Below are 11510 nucleotides of genomic sequence, written 5' to 3' on the forward strand. Positions count from 1 at the left end.
ATATGTAGAATTTAATATTTATAATTATTAAGACTATTTAAGAAAGTAAAAGGCAAAGGACAATATGGTACCTGTTGTATTTGCTCCTTACTTTCAAAAACTCGTATACTTTCAGATTCAAATTTTATTCCATTTCTAGATGGAGTCTTCGTATCGCAAGCGTAGATCTAGAGGGAAGTTATGAGCATGTACGGTTCATTTGCATTACTTCCAACCAGGTGTTTTTGTTGATAGCGGGCCATTTTTAATTATATCATGCCCAGGTATTAATTACACGACCTGACTGTCAACTCGGTTGGTGAATTGAACATTTAAATGAAAGCCATAGGATCTAATACCTAAGCGGTAAAATCCAAATACCTACTAGCAGGCCAACGCAGCTAGGAAGAATGTAAAGAACGAGAATTGTTGAAGACTTGCATATTTGGAAGATCATCGGCCAAAATAAGACCATGAGCAGCTACAATATTATAGGTTTCTTCCTCTTGACCGAATCTGACCTTCATAGCAGATTCAATTTTCTTGTGTTCCTGATCAAACTTAGAATTCACCAAGGAACCGTGCATAGGCCTGAATAAGGCGAGCCGCCGAATACACCAGCTACACCTAACATGTGAAATGGAATGCATAGAATATTATGCTCGAGCCTGAAAATTAAACATATCATAAAATTCGAGTAGCAGACATTCCTAGGAGGCATTCCCATCCGGAAAGCTTCCCTGTGACCATTTGGATAGATAAGAAAACAGCAGTAGCACCGCTGCAACGAGGAGCTGAATATGCAACAGCAATTCACAAGGAACAGCTACCCAGCGACAAACTAGTTCCCACTCTCGGCCCATGTAAAAGCGTACACCAAGTACGGAAGGGCTAGAACAATTAAGTTCATAAGGACCGCTCATTGGTAACTCAACTCTCATACACAAATGCCCGGCATCCTGCATATCGGCATTTACGGTAAAAGTGCAAACCTATAGCCGCCGAAGTAGGAATAATGGCACCAGAAATGATATTGTTTCCATAAAGTAGAGATCAGAACTAGGCTCAACGAATACCATCAATATCTACAACTGGAGGACAAGCAATAAAAAGCGATAATAAATACAGAAGTGCGGTCAATAAGGTAGGGATCATCAAACACAAACCATCCAATGTAAAGACGATTTTCAGTGGCTGGTTATATCCAGTCTATCACGATAGCGACCCCATAGGCTTTCGCTCTCGGTGGGTCTCTCTTAGAAATTGCGCAGTCATGGTAAATCTTGGGTTCAATTTAATCAATCAGTGGACTCCCAGCACACCAACGAAATTCTCTATAACTAGATAATTTAAGAGGCTTGTGTTATGTTCACAGTATAATGACTGTTATAACCGTGTACAACCTGAATACAATATATTCTAATATGCTCTTATTCATACTAGCATTTTATGCCGACATCTTCCTTTTTATTCCATGTTCATTACATTCAAAAATGGGTTTTTTAGAGATCGTATATGAGTAGTGGTATTAACATTATTTCCATATATTATATATTTGATTATATTCCTATTATGCATATGGGATTGCCCGGGAATGCGAACCCGGAATCTATCGGATGGAGTAGATAATTTTTTTTTTTAATCAAATTCAATACATTAATAAAACAGAAAAAATCTCTCCCCAAGCCGTCTTGCATTTTTTCATTGGCACATTGTGCTTTCCTATGATAACGATAAATCCTGAAATTTCTGCTAGGAGAAAGAAACTCTAAGATAAATTAAAATAATTGGCAGTTGATTGAATCACCAATCCCGACTCTTATTAATGACATTTCAAATCCTATAGATTAGGATAATCACTATTCAGAAATAAATGGAAATTTTAATTCTTCATTTAATGAGAATTTCGATGAATCCAATTTACAAAGTATCATACCATATTAATGAATGGTTTGACTAGATCATGATATCTGAGGCGTGACAAAGAGATATCCAATACCAAATGTTCGACCTCGTATATAACCTCTGGGCAAGTAAGGAGTTCTTGGAAAAGATCAAAGAAAAATGTCTTTGTTCTTCTGTAAGAATTCTTCCAATAATTTTCTGAATCTAATCATTTTCAAAAAAGCGCGTACAGTACTTTTTGTGTTTTACGTAGCCAACAGTTTTATATACAAAGAAAAGCCGAAGTATAGATATTTATTCGTATACAAATTTCTTTTGTTTTGAGGATCCATTGTATATATGAGAATAATTTCTGCATAGTTCCAAAAAATCGGGTCAATAATTAATCTACTATCGGCGATAAATTCGGCTCTGTTTCTCCTGTATTCGGTTACCGTAGGAGAGTCCTGGTTGATGGGTTTCATTTCTAAATGAAATATGTTATTGAAGAAAGCTTGGGCACTAGTTCAATTATTCTTCTAATTAGTCCATTGTTAGAAAGGCGAATTTTGTAATTAACTCGGGGCATCCCTTAGTTAAATCGGTTCTGAGGCACCGCATTATTCGACTTTATGATTATTGACCCGAATTATTTTGCGGCTATATGGCAGATAATCCTATGATTCTCCATTAAATTTAAGAACAGATATAGGATACCTCATTAGGAAAACAATAGAGAGACTGTTTCGATGAACTCGGATTATCATAACAAATTATACCAATTATATTAAGACAATTTTCGGGGACTTATCTCCTCTTGTAATTATACTTTTGGTCGCAATAACACCACATAAGTATGTAGCTACTCGTGTCTCCGTTATTGGGACGAGTTAAGAAAGTTCAAAAAATTAATTGGGAAGTATTTTAGTCTTGTACAGGGATAGAGAGGCAAACGTATCATAATTATATTTCTTATGATATTATACCTACACAAAATATTTCTAACTTTGCAAGAGATGGATAATTAGTATAGAAGTTCGAAATTGTCCGGGTATTCGGAGGATTATTCTTTCAGCACATAGTATGGTGTATTCTAAGTCAACATATGTCTATATGAAGTATGCGTTGTTCTCTATGTGTGTAGTACAGTACCTTAAACATTCAAAAAAATGGGGTTTTGATTCCACCTCTGCCCCATAGTAAAAAAATGTGCTACAATTAATAGAAAAAGGTATAAGTTACATTTTTATTTTCGACATTTTGTAATTTCATCATCTAACTAGAGGCGTCATATTAGCGCTTATGAAAACCTAGACATTGAAATAGGATTATTTGGGGTTACATTAAGATCGGTTGGGGTTCATCAACTGAATATTTTATTTGCTTAGGTCTTTTCTGAGAATTTATTCAGGTTTATTATAAATGGGAAGCATGCAATGAAAATGCAAGGACGGCTTGGGGGAGAGATTTTTTTTCTTGTTTTTTATTGTTTTGAATTTGATTAAAAAAGAAATTATCTACTCCATCCGAACTAGTTCCGGTTCGAAGTCCCGGGCAATCCCATGTGGCTAATGATATTAAATAATTAACTATATGGAATTATATTACATACTATAACGACTCTAAAAAACCTTTTTTGAATGAATGAAATGGATAAAAGGAAATTCGGGATAATCTAGGATGAAAGAGCTATTATGAATATTGGTAATTGGTTGACAACCGGTAACAGTCATTGTTATACGTGTTGAATAACAAGCTCTTAAATTATCTAGTTAAAGACGATTCGGTGTGCTTGGGAGTCCTGATGATTAATGAACCAAGATTTACCATGACTGGCAATTTTAGAGAGACGCGGAGAGCGAACTATGGGGTCCGCTGTCTGTAACTGGGATAACCAGCTGAAGATCGTCTTTACATTGGTGTTTGTGTTTGATGTCTACTTTATTGACGCAACGTTTTGTTATTATTATTCGCTTTTGATCGCTGCTCCCTCCAGTAGCTATTGGAATGGGTATTCGTGAGCCTGTTTCTGGATCTCTACTTTATGAAACAATATCATTTGTTCTGGTGGGCCATTATTCCTACTTCGGCGCTATAGGTTTGCATTTTATCCGATAATGGGAAGCGGCATCTGTTGATTGGAATGGTTATACAATGGCGGTCCTTATGAAACTAATTGTTCTTACACTTCTTATCTTGGTGTAGCTTGTTGCATGGGCCGAGGAGTGGGAACTTAGTTTTCGTTCTGGGTATGCGTCCTTGGTTGGCTTCTGGTTTGCCTATTCCTCAGGTATCTCCTTATCGTTGCAAGACCGTGGCTACTGCTTGTTGTTTCTATGATGACTAAGTGCATCCCATTGGAAGTAAATAAGGTTAAAGCATTATGTATATTCGCAGAGATAGGTATCGTACCTAGCCTAAAGGAATTTTGACTTGGCTACAATATTCAGATGTTTCTTATATGTTTTGGTATTTTGGCAGTCAGGAGCAGAATAGGAGCAATCGTTCAAAAAATTAACGCATACAAATTAGAATGCATTCCTCTAATTTCCGATCAATAGTGATAAAGGAATTGTTTTGTTCAGCCTGTGGTTAGTAACAGGCAGGATCATCAGCATTAATGACTTGCGTGTAGTTCGCCAACAATTAATTAGCAAACTTGGATTTCATAGGAACTATTATAGAAAGTATCTAATCTCGTTCGTAATTTTCGATTCTGGGTAAATCGAAACAGGGAAAAGAATGCTGTAGCAATTTAAATATGATGGGTTTTGGACGTAATTAAGTACTAATTCACCGGGAATTCGGTTAACAAGGAGTAGGAGTAAGTAAAAACATAATAATTATTGTAGGCTGCATCAAGTATACTCTTTATATTGGGGACACCGGATTAAATGTACATGCCAGGACACATTTGTGCTCACATCCAAGTATCGGAGATGCAAACGATATATTTCTTGCGAATCCTAAGATTATTTTACAGTATTGGATCTAGTGATATTACCTAGGGGCGCTGATCTTTGGCCTGTAGTAGGGTATTTCGTATATCTGACTCATATTAAAAATATTATTTGGAGATTTTTTCCGCATTTTAGGTATTTAAGCACCCTTACGAGACACTTATCACGCAGAGATATTAAAAAGAATGGTTGGATTACATAGATTTTTTCACCAATTTCCGGTAGTTGGAGACAAGATTCAAGGGTCAAGATGGTATTAATTAATCTTTGGGGCAGGATATATAAAATATTAATCTGGGGGCTACGAACTTCTTGTCGTATTGTCCCGCGTCAGGTAATGACGGATAGAAGCTAAACAGGTTGTATAAGGAGAGGCAAATCTATGGAAACTTTTCCTTCCACGGCACGACTGCTAGGCTGAGAACCAAAGGAAATCGGAAAATGCTGCTACATATTACTTAGAGATAGTAGGAATTAAAAATTATTTTGGAATAGATAATGTTATTACTGATATTCCCTCTGCCAAAGTATTGAGCAGTACTAATTAATTTCGCATTGTAGGAGTATCATCTACGTAGAAAATGATCAAATTGACTTTGTTTGACTTACACTGTCTTCTGCATTGTTTACAATTTCTATTTATAAACGTTAGGTCTTTTATTAACAATTTAGTAAGTATACTAAGAATTTATTATTGGGGAATACTCAATATACCACTAACTTTTCCTATTCTTATATATATATGGAATCTTTATCTTTGAAAATATCACATATCTTTTAGTGACTCTAATATATGTTTAATTCAACATAAGAAATAAGAAAAAAAAAGAGTAAATAGAGGAAAGTGGGTAGAAACTTGAAGTATAGCTATTACTTTGGATTAATATATAGGTATTTTTATATAACGTTAATCCACGAAGAGAAAGTGGTGATAGGGATCGGAGAGTGTAAACCAAGTGGATCAAGGTAGTGGATGTGTGAATCCACCATGCGCGTCGTTCAATGTAATGCGTCGTCGTGTCGACCCAGTAAAAAAAAAAAAACATTCCAAATGAAAAACACACACACAAACAAATCAATATAAACATACAAAAGGGATTTTTTTTTATAGGTGACGTTCTACAGTTAATAACTACTTTTAGTTTTTTGTCTTTTTGTAAAGACGAAGAAACTAAATATCTATTTTCCTCTACTTATTACTCACGAGATAGAATCAAATTCCTCACTAATATTTATCCTCTTTTTGTCTTAGATCTTCTTTTACTTCTCACAGTGCAAGGTAAACCCCAAGGAGTTGCGGGGTTTTTCTTTCTCCACCTATCATTGGTGGCCAACAAATCCTCTATAATTCATCTCATCGGCCACTCAACATAGGGATGGTCTTCACAGGGGATTTCACATTAAGCTGAATTCATCCTTCCTTAATCGATACAAGGTACGCCATACCTAGCCTATACATAGTGCTGAGATCCGGCCTACCCAAAACTTTCCTGGTACTCAACCCAAAGTATCAATCCCCACTTGATCCGGGACTGTTTGGCTGAGCAGTTTTTGGATATAAAACGACCCCTACCCAGAGAGGTAGATTATTAAATGTGGTCCATTTCCTCTTTTGCAATCCAGTTATTCTGCCTACTTCATTAGCACGCTGCTTAGTCTCGCTAAAGTTCATGAAAAAATTTAAATTCAAAAAACCGTAACTCTTTCATACACATAAACTAGATAACCACAAGAAGAAAGGAGTAAGGTAGAAAACTAAGAGAGAGATCCGTCGACGGACTCTACCTATTTCTAGTCCGCTCTAGAGCTTAGCTAGGGTTGTTTCTGTATAAGCCGAATACTGTAATTGCTAAATGACTGCTAAGGGGGAGAAATTGTGAACAAGCTCAAGCTTAAGATAATCTACATATATATTTTACTCCTCAGCCCAATCGCTTCTTTTTGTTTTGGATAAAAAAAATATCTTCATTGAGTGATGAAGCGTCCGTTCTTTTGACACATTTATTGTGCTAACCACCATCTAACACAACTAAATCATATGGGGACATATCGACTAGTATAGTTCGGACACAGTCGGTCACAATAACGTAAGGGGAAAATGTAATAAAAATGAGGTCCATGTAATACCAGAAAAGTGTGAAATGAGCGTGTTAGTTCCCCACATCAAGCACTGAATCTCTTTTTACGTACAATTAATGGGCCGGAACTATCTTCAATTACAATAATAAGAATAAATGATGGAACTTCACGTTGTCATATGTCGTCCTGTTTTCCTAAGACGGAGTATATTATATGACCTCTGTAAAACATACCTCCATTGGGGGTGGAGTGGACGACGGGCAAGAGCGCTCCTTTGCCTCATAGTCCTGTTGTGAAGTAAAAACCGCAACCCTTTTGGGGTTAATCACGCAAATTTGTCAAGAAGAAGAAGTAAAAAGAATAAAACTATATCTGGAGAAATTATATTCCTTTAATTTCTTTTGTTGTTCAAAGTCCAAAAGAAATTAAAAACATAACAGGGGATTGGGCAGAGGGATCCAATAAAGAATAAGAAATATAGTATGATGAAATATAGAAGTTATTTTGTTGCCTATTAATCTACGATCTCTTCCGTTACTTTTATTTCTAATACAAAAACGAACATTAAAATAAGTGATCATTTCTGGATCAGTCGGTGTGTAGCATTAGCGTAGCTCTATCCGGGGATTAGAATTACGGACGAATGCAATTGGCTTACCATAAGAAATTAGTGATAAAAAAAAAAATGAAAATCTCTCTTAATTAAGCCGAGTAGCTCTACTGTATGATTGAGTTTTATTGGAATAGACATATCCGATAGTTAGTGAATGTGTGCTTTTTTCATTTGTGATTTTTTTTTTTTTTTTATAAATGGAGAGAAAAGGATAAAGTCGCGTCGGGATATGAGACTCAATCGCAATGACCATTATATACAAGTGTAAAATTCACACAGAGATGAATCTGCTACTAACCTTTCTAGTGGATTCCATACTTGGTTATCATCATTATACATCCTCAGTTATATATAGATAACTCCTTTCCTTTATCGTTTAGTCTATTATATTGTATTGAATAACTTTTATCAATCAATTCCCTTTCAATTCATATCAACACAGAGCTTCCTTGTTTTAGCCTATCTCCAGATGACATCCTACACGAAACCTCATCTAATTTAACCTCGTAATGGTCATACAAAGTTTAATGTAACCGTTGTAAATCGATCCATTTATTTCACAATCCGGATATATATTTCGTGGTTATGAGAACAGCTGTTTGGTCAATATTGAATACCTTGAAAAATAGAATAACAATACGTCAAAATGCGGAAATGGGCTGAAAACTAAATTACAAAATGAGTAATATAGAACATATGAAATAGTTAGATATTATTATATGAATAATTAATTTTTCATATTCTTAATATCTATATTATTATGTACTATTATTACAAATTAAAAAATGTTGAATAGCAATTCATAATGTTATTGAATGTACCTAAATTCATTTTTATTTTAACTTAGAATTATGAGAAATTTGCTCCTTATAATACGTATAATTCTAAAAATATTCTATTCAGACAAGCTATAATACTTTATATAATAAACAAGATGTCAGGAAAAAATAAATAAGAAAATTAATATACAATTATTATTAGTTTATATACCACATATTTACTAATACTATGTTAAGAATATATATGGAGTACATATAATATCTAATAAGGATATTTCTAATACGGGAAACACAGCTATTCGAATAATTGTACTAATTTTGGATAATATATAGGCAAAAGTAGTCTTTTTATTTTATTGTTATATTCGAGCAGCTCAATTACCGTTTATAGTGAAAAAGATTGGGCGCATGAACGTTTTTTAATTGCAATCTAAATACTATTAATAAAACAACGATAATTACTGGATTACAAGTATCCATTGCTGGGGGATTTCTAAATTTTAGATCTCTTTTCCCATACTATTCACAAAGCACAGTTCAGACTAATTACAGGACTCCTACTATTGCTAGCCCTCAGGTATACGGGATAATTATATTCTTTTAATTACGGCACGTTACACGAGGCAAGTCTAGGCGTCCCAACTTCAATTCCGGCTTGTACCAACACTAGCGGTATTGGGTTCAAGGAAGCACTTACTGCGAATATATAGCTAATTATAAGGCAAACCTTGGTGGGAACAATTGCCACCCCTCAAGATATCCTGAATGCTGGAATGTTTATCCTCCGCCAAATTGGAGATAGCGGACGAATGGTTACATCTCCAAAACGCAATATTTTGCAGTCAGAGCAGGCATATGTACCTACAACTCGGAAATCCAACTCAGCACGCTGCTAAGGCAACAGGCGAGAAGGAAAACACTCGAGTAAAGAGAACACCCAAATGCAATAGAGGTGAAATAAAATACTGTTTGAACTATTACGGATCTTATCTCATTCTAATGAAACATACTATAGTTCACGCAGAAGTATAATCAAAAGAAACCTAAAGTTTGCAATCCTTTCCCATCCTTGTTCCCCGCCCCCCTTTTCAAAGTTTACCTATACTTAACGAGTCAATAGCGGATACGGCAAATATGATGCTCCCACCAAGCACAAACGTATGACGTCACTTTAGGTATAGCTTACTTTTTCTTGAGTACAAACCGACAAGATGCAACCTCATTGGATCTTTTTGGGTCATGGATAACTGCATGCATTGCACGATTGGAAAATTGCAAAGCACATAAGATTCCAATTAATCCGCGCAAATAATGATGAACGTACACGCACGTTAGTATTTTGCAGTGGAATACCGCTCTGTTAAGTTAATTCATGTTGGGTCGTGGGTTGGGTTTCCCTGATCAAACATTTACGATAAGAGAGTTGAAAGCCCCCAACGTCTAGACTCGCAAAACTCAACATGGACTGGGCTTTCTCACTCATTCTCTTGGGATACGACATGGGAGTCACCGCGATAGCAGCTAGTCAATTTAAGTTAATACCCAGGGCCCTAATCATGATTTCAACCCGTTGATCAGTCCTGTTAGACTTCTATAAACTGCTTCGGCACAAAATAAGAAACGGTCTGGCATTCCAGACAGAAAAATTCTGCTAACAGTCACTATGGATAAGGACGAAAATTCATAACCAATTACGAGTTAAGTTAACTCATCTTTGAAGTAAAAAGTATCAAGCCGTACGCCAGGCCGCAAGGATGACATTCCATATCACCCAGACCACAGGCTATTTCCTTGACCCAAGTTATTTGTCTTAGGGGAGAATAATCAACACGCATTTCAAGATTTAATAGTCAGACAGTAATCCCAAGCTGACCGGGGAGACGAGGGCCAATACTTGAGACACTGTGATTTATCTCTCAACTTGGCACTAGCACATCGCAAGCGCGGAAGCTCTTGGCAAAAGTCTTTAATAATGTAGAGAAGTAGGGATTACGCGAATCCCCAAACGTAAGATAGCGCGCAACGAAAGGACTAACTTGTTCCCACTGCAAACCCAAATACCATCCCCCTGGCCTACAATGGCAAATGGTATAACACAATGGCTATCATAGAAACAGAACCTCTACATGCAAAAAGTAGGATTAAGGGATAAGAGTCTAGTCAGAACAATAAGTCAGGATTATCATAAGCGACTCTATTTTCTGGTCTCCAGCTAACGGTTTACGCATCGTGGCAGTCATCTGCTATTCAAATTTGTCAAAGGATGCCAGACTGTAAGCTTCCCATCATCATCGGATCCACACAGTTTGGATTCAAATAGTGCAAGATACCCTGATAGCTAACGGACAGATCTCGGGCAAGAGCTAGCCGCGCACCTGCTTTCACTTCGGAAGCGCCGGAGAACACTCCGATATGGTTGAGGAGTTTTACTCGCAATAAAGTATGGCTGACCAAGACTACAGATACAGTATCCATTAGTGGCTATTCATAGTCAGCGAAATAGTCATCAATATATATATTTATCACTTGTATGAGTATAATAAGTTCATAATCACAACAGCTGTTCGAACACCATTCACAATATGCTAGATAATAGTCTCTGGGTTCGCTGGTAAGTACATAGGGTAAGAGGACCCTCCATCAACAACACACCTTCATGAATAAAGAATTACCTATTCGCACAACACTGAGTCATAAACTCGACGATGTACTTTAGGAGCTTAGATGCTATAAAATAGTTTGGGTCTATACTTCACTGTAATACAGGAGACGCGTTACCACGACAATAATCAACAAAAATATTGGATCTTTCAAATTAATCCGAAAAGTTTTCGTTACTTACACAGCCACTGGTATTTGGATTTCTTGTCAATACAGCATTGATGTATACTCTTTTCATAATGTAGTAGCGCAACCAATCTGTTTTTTTTTTTGGGGAAATTTCGAATCTCTTATCCCTTTTTTTTATTTATTTGTTTTATTTTTGAAATGAAATAACCTAATCTAATAATATAAATTCACTCTTGACCTTGACAGTGATATATGTTCGTATCTGTAATCTAGATGTGACAAAATAGGAATGTACTTTCCTCCTCCAAACGAATGAAGCGAGGGATTACACATTAGAGTATAAAAAGTCGTTTGTGTTCATATATAAATATCATCAAGGTGAGGTATACTAATCGTCTGCTGATTGAAATAGGAAAGGAAAGCCAA

At 36.0% G+C, this 11510-nt stretch overlaps 1 pseudogene; it reads right to left on the bottom strand.

The window, feature by feature from the left end:
• Positions 1-432: 432 nt before the first annotated feature.
• LOC113856943 lies at positions 433-10534 on the bottom strand (annotated as a pseudogene).
• Between the last annotated feature and the right edge of the window lie 976 nt (positions 10535-11510).

The sequence above is a fragment of the Abrus precatorius genome, unplaced genomic scaffold (genome assembly GCF_003935025.1).
Source record: "Abrus precatorius isolate BTA unplaced genomic scaffold, Abrus_2018 Scaffold13, whole genome shotgun sequence".
Classification (NCBI taxonomy): Eukaryota; Viridiplantae; Streptophyta; class Magnoliopsida; order Fabales; family Fabaceae; genus Abrus; species Abrus precatorius.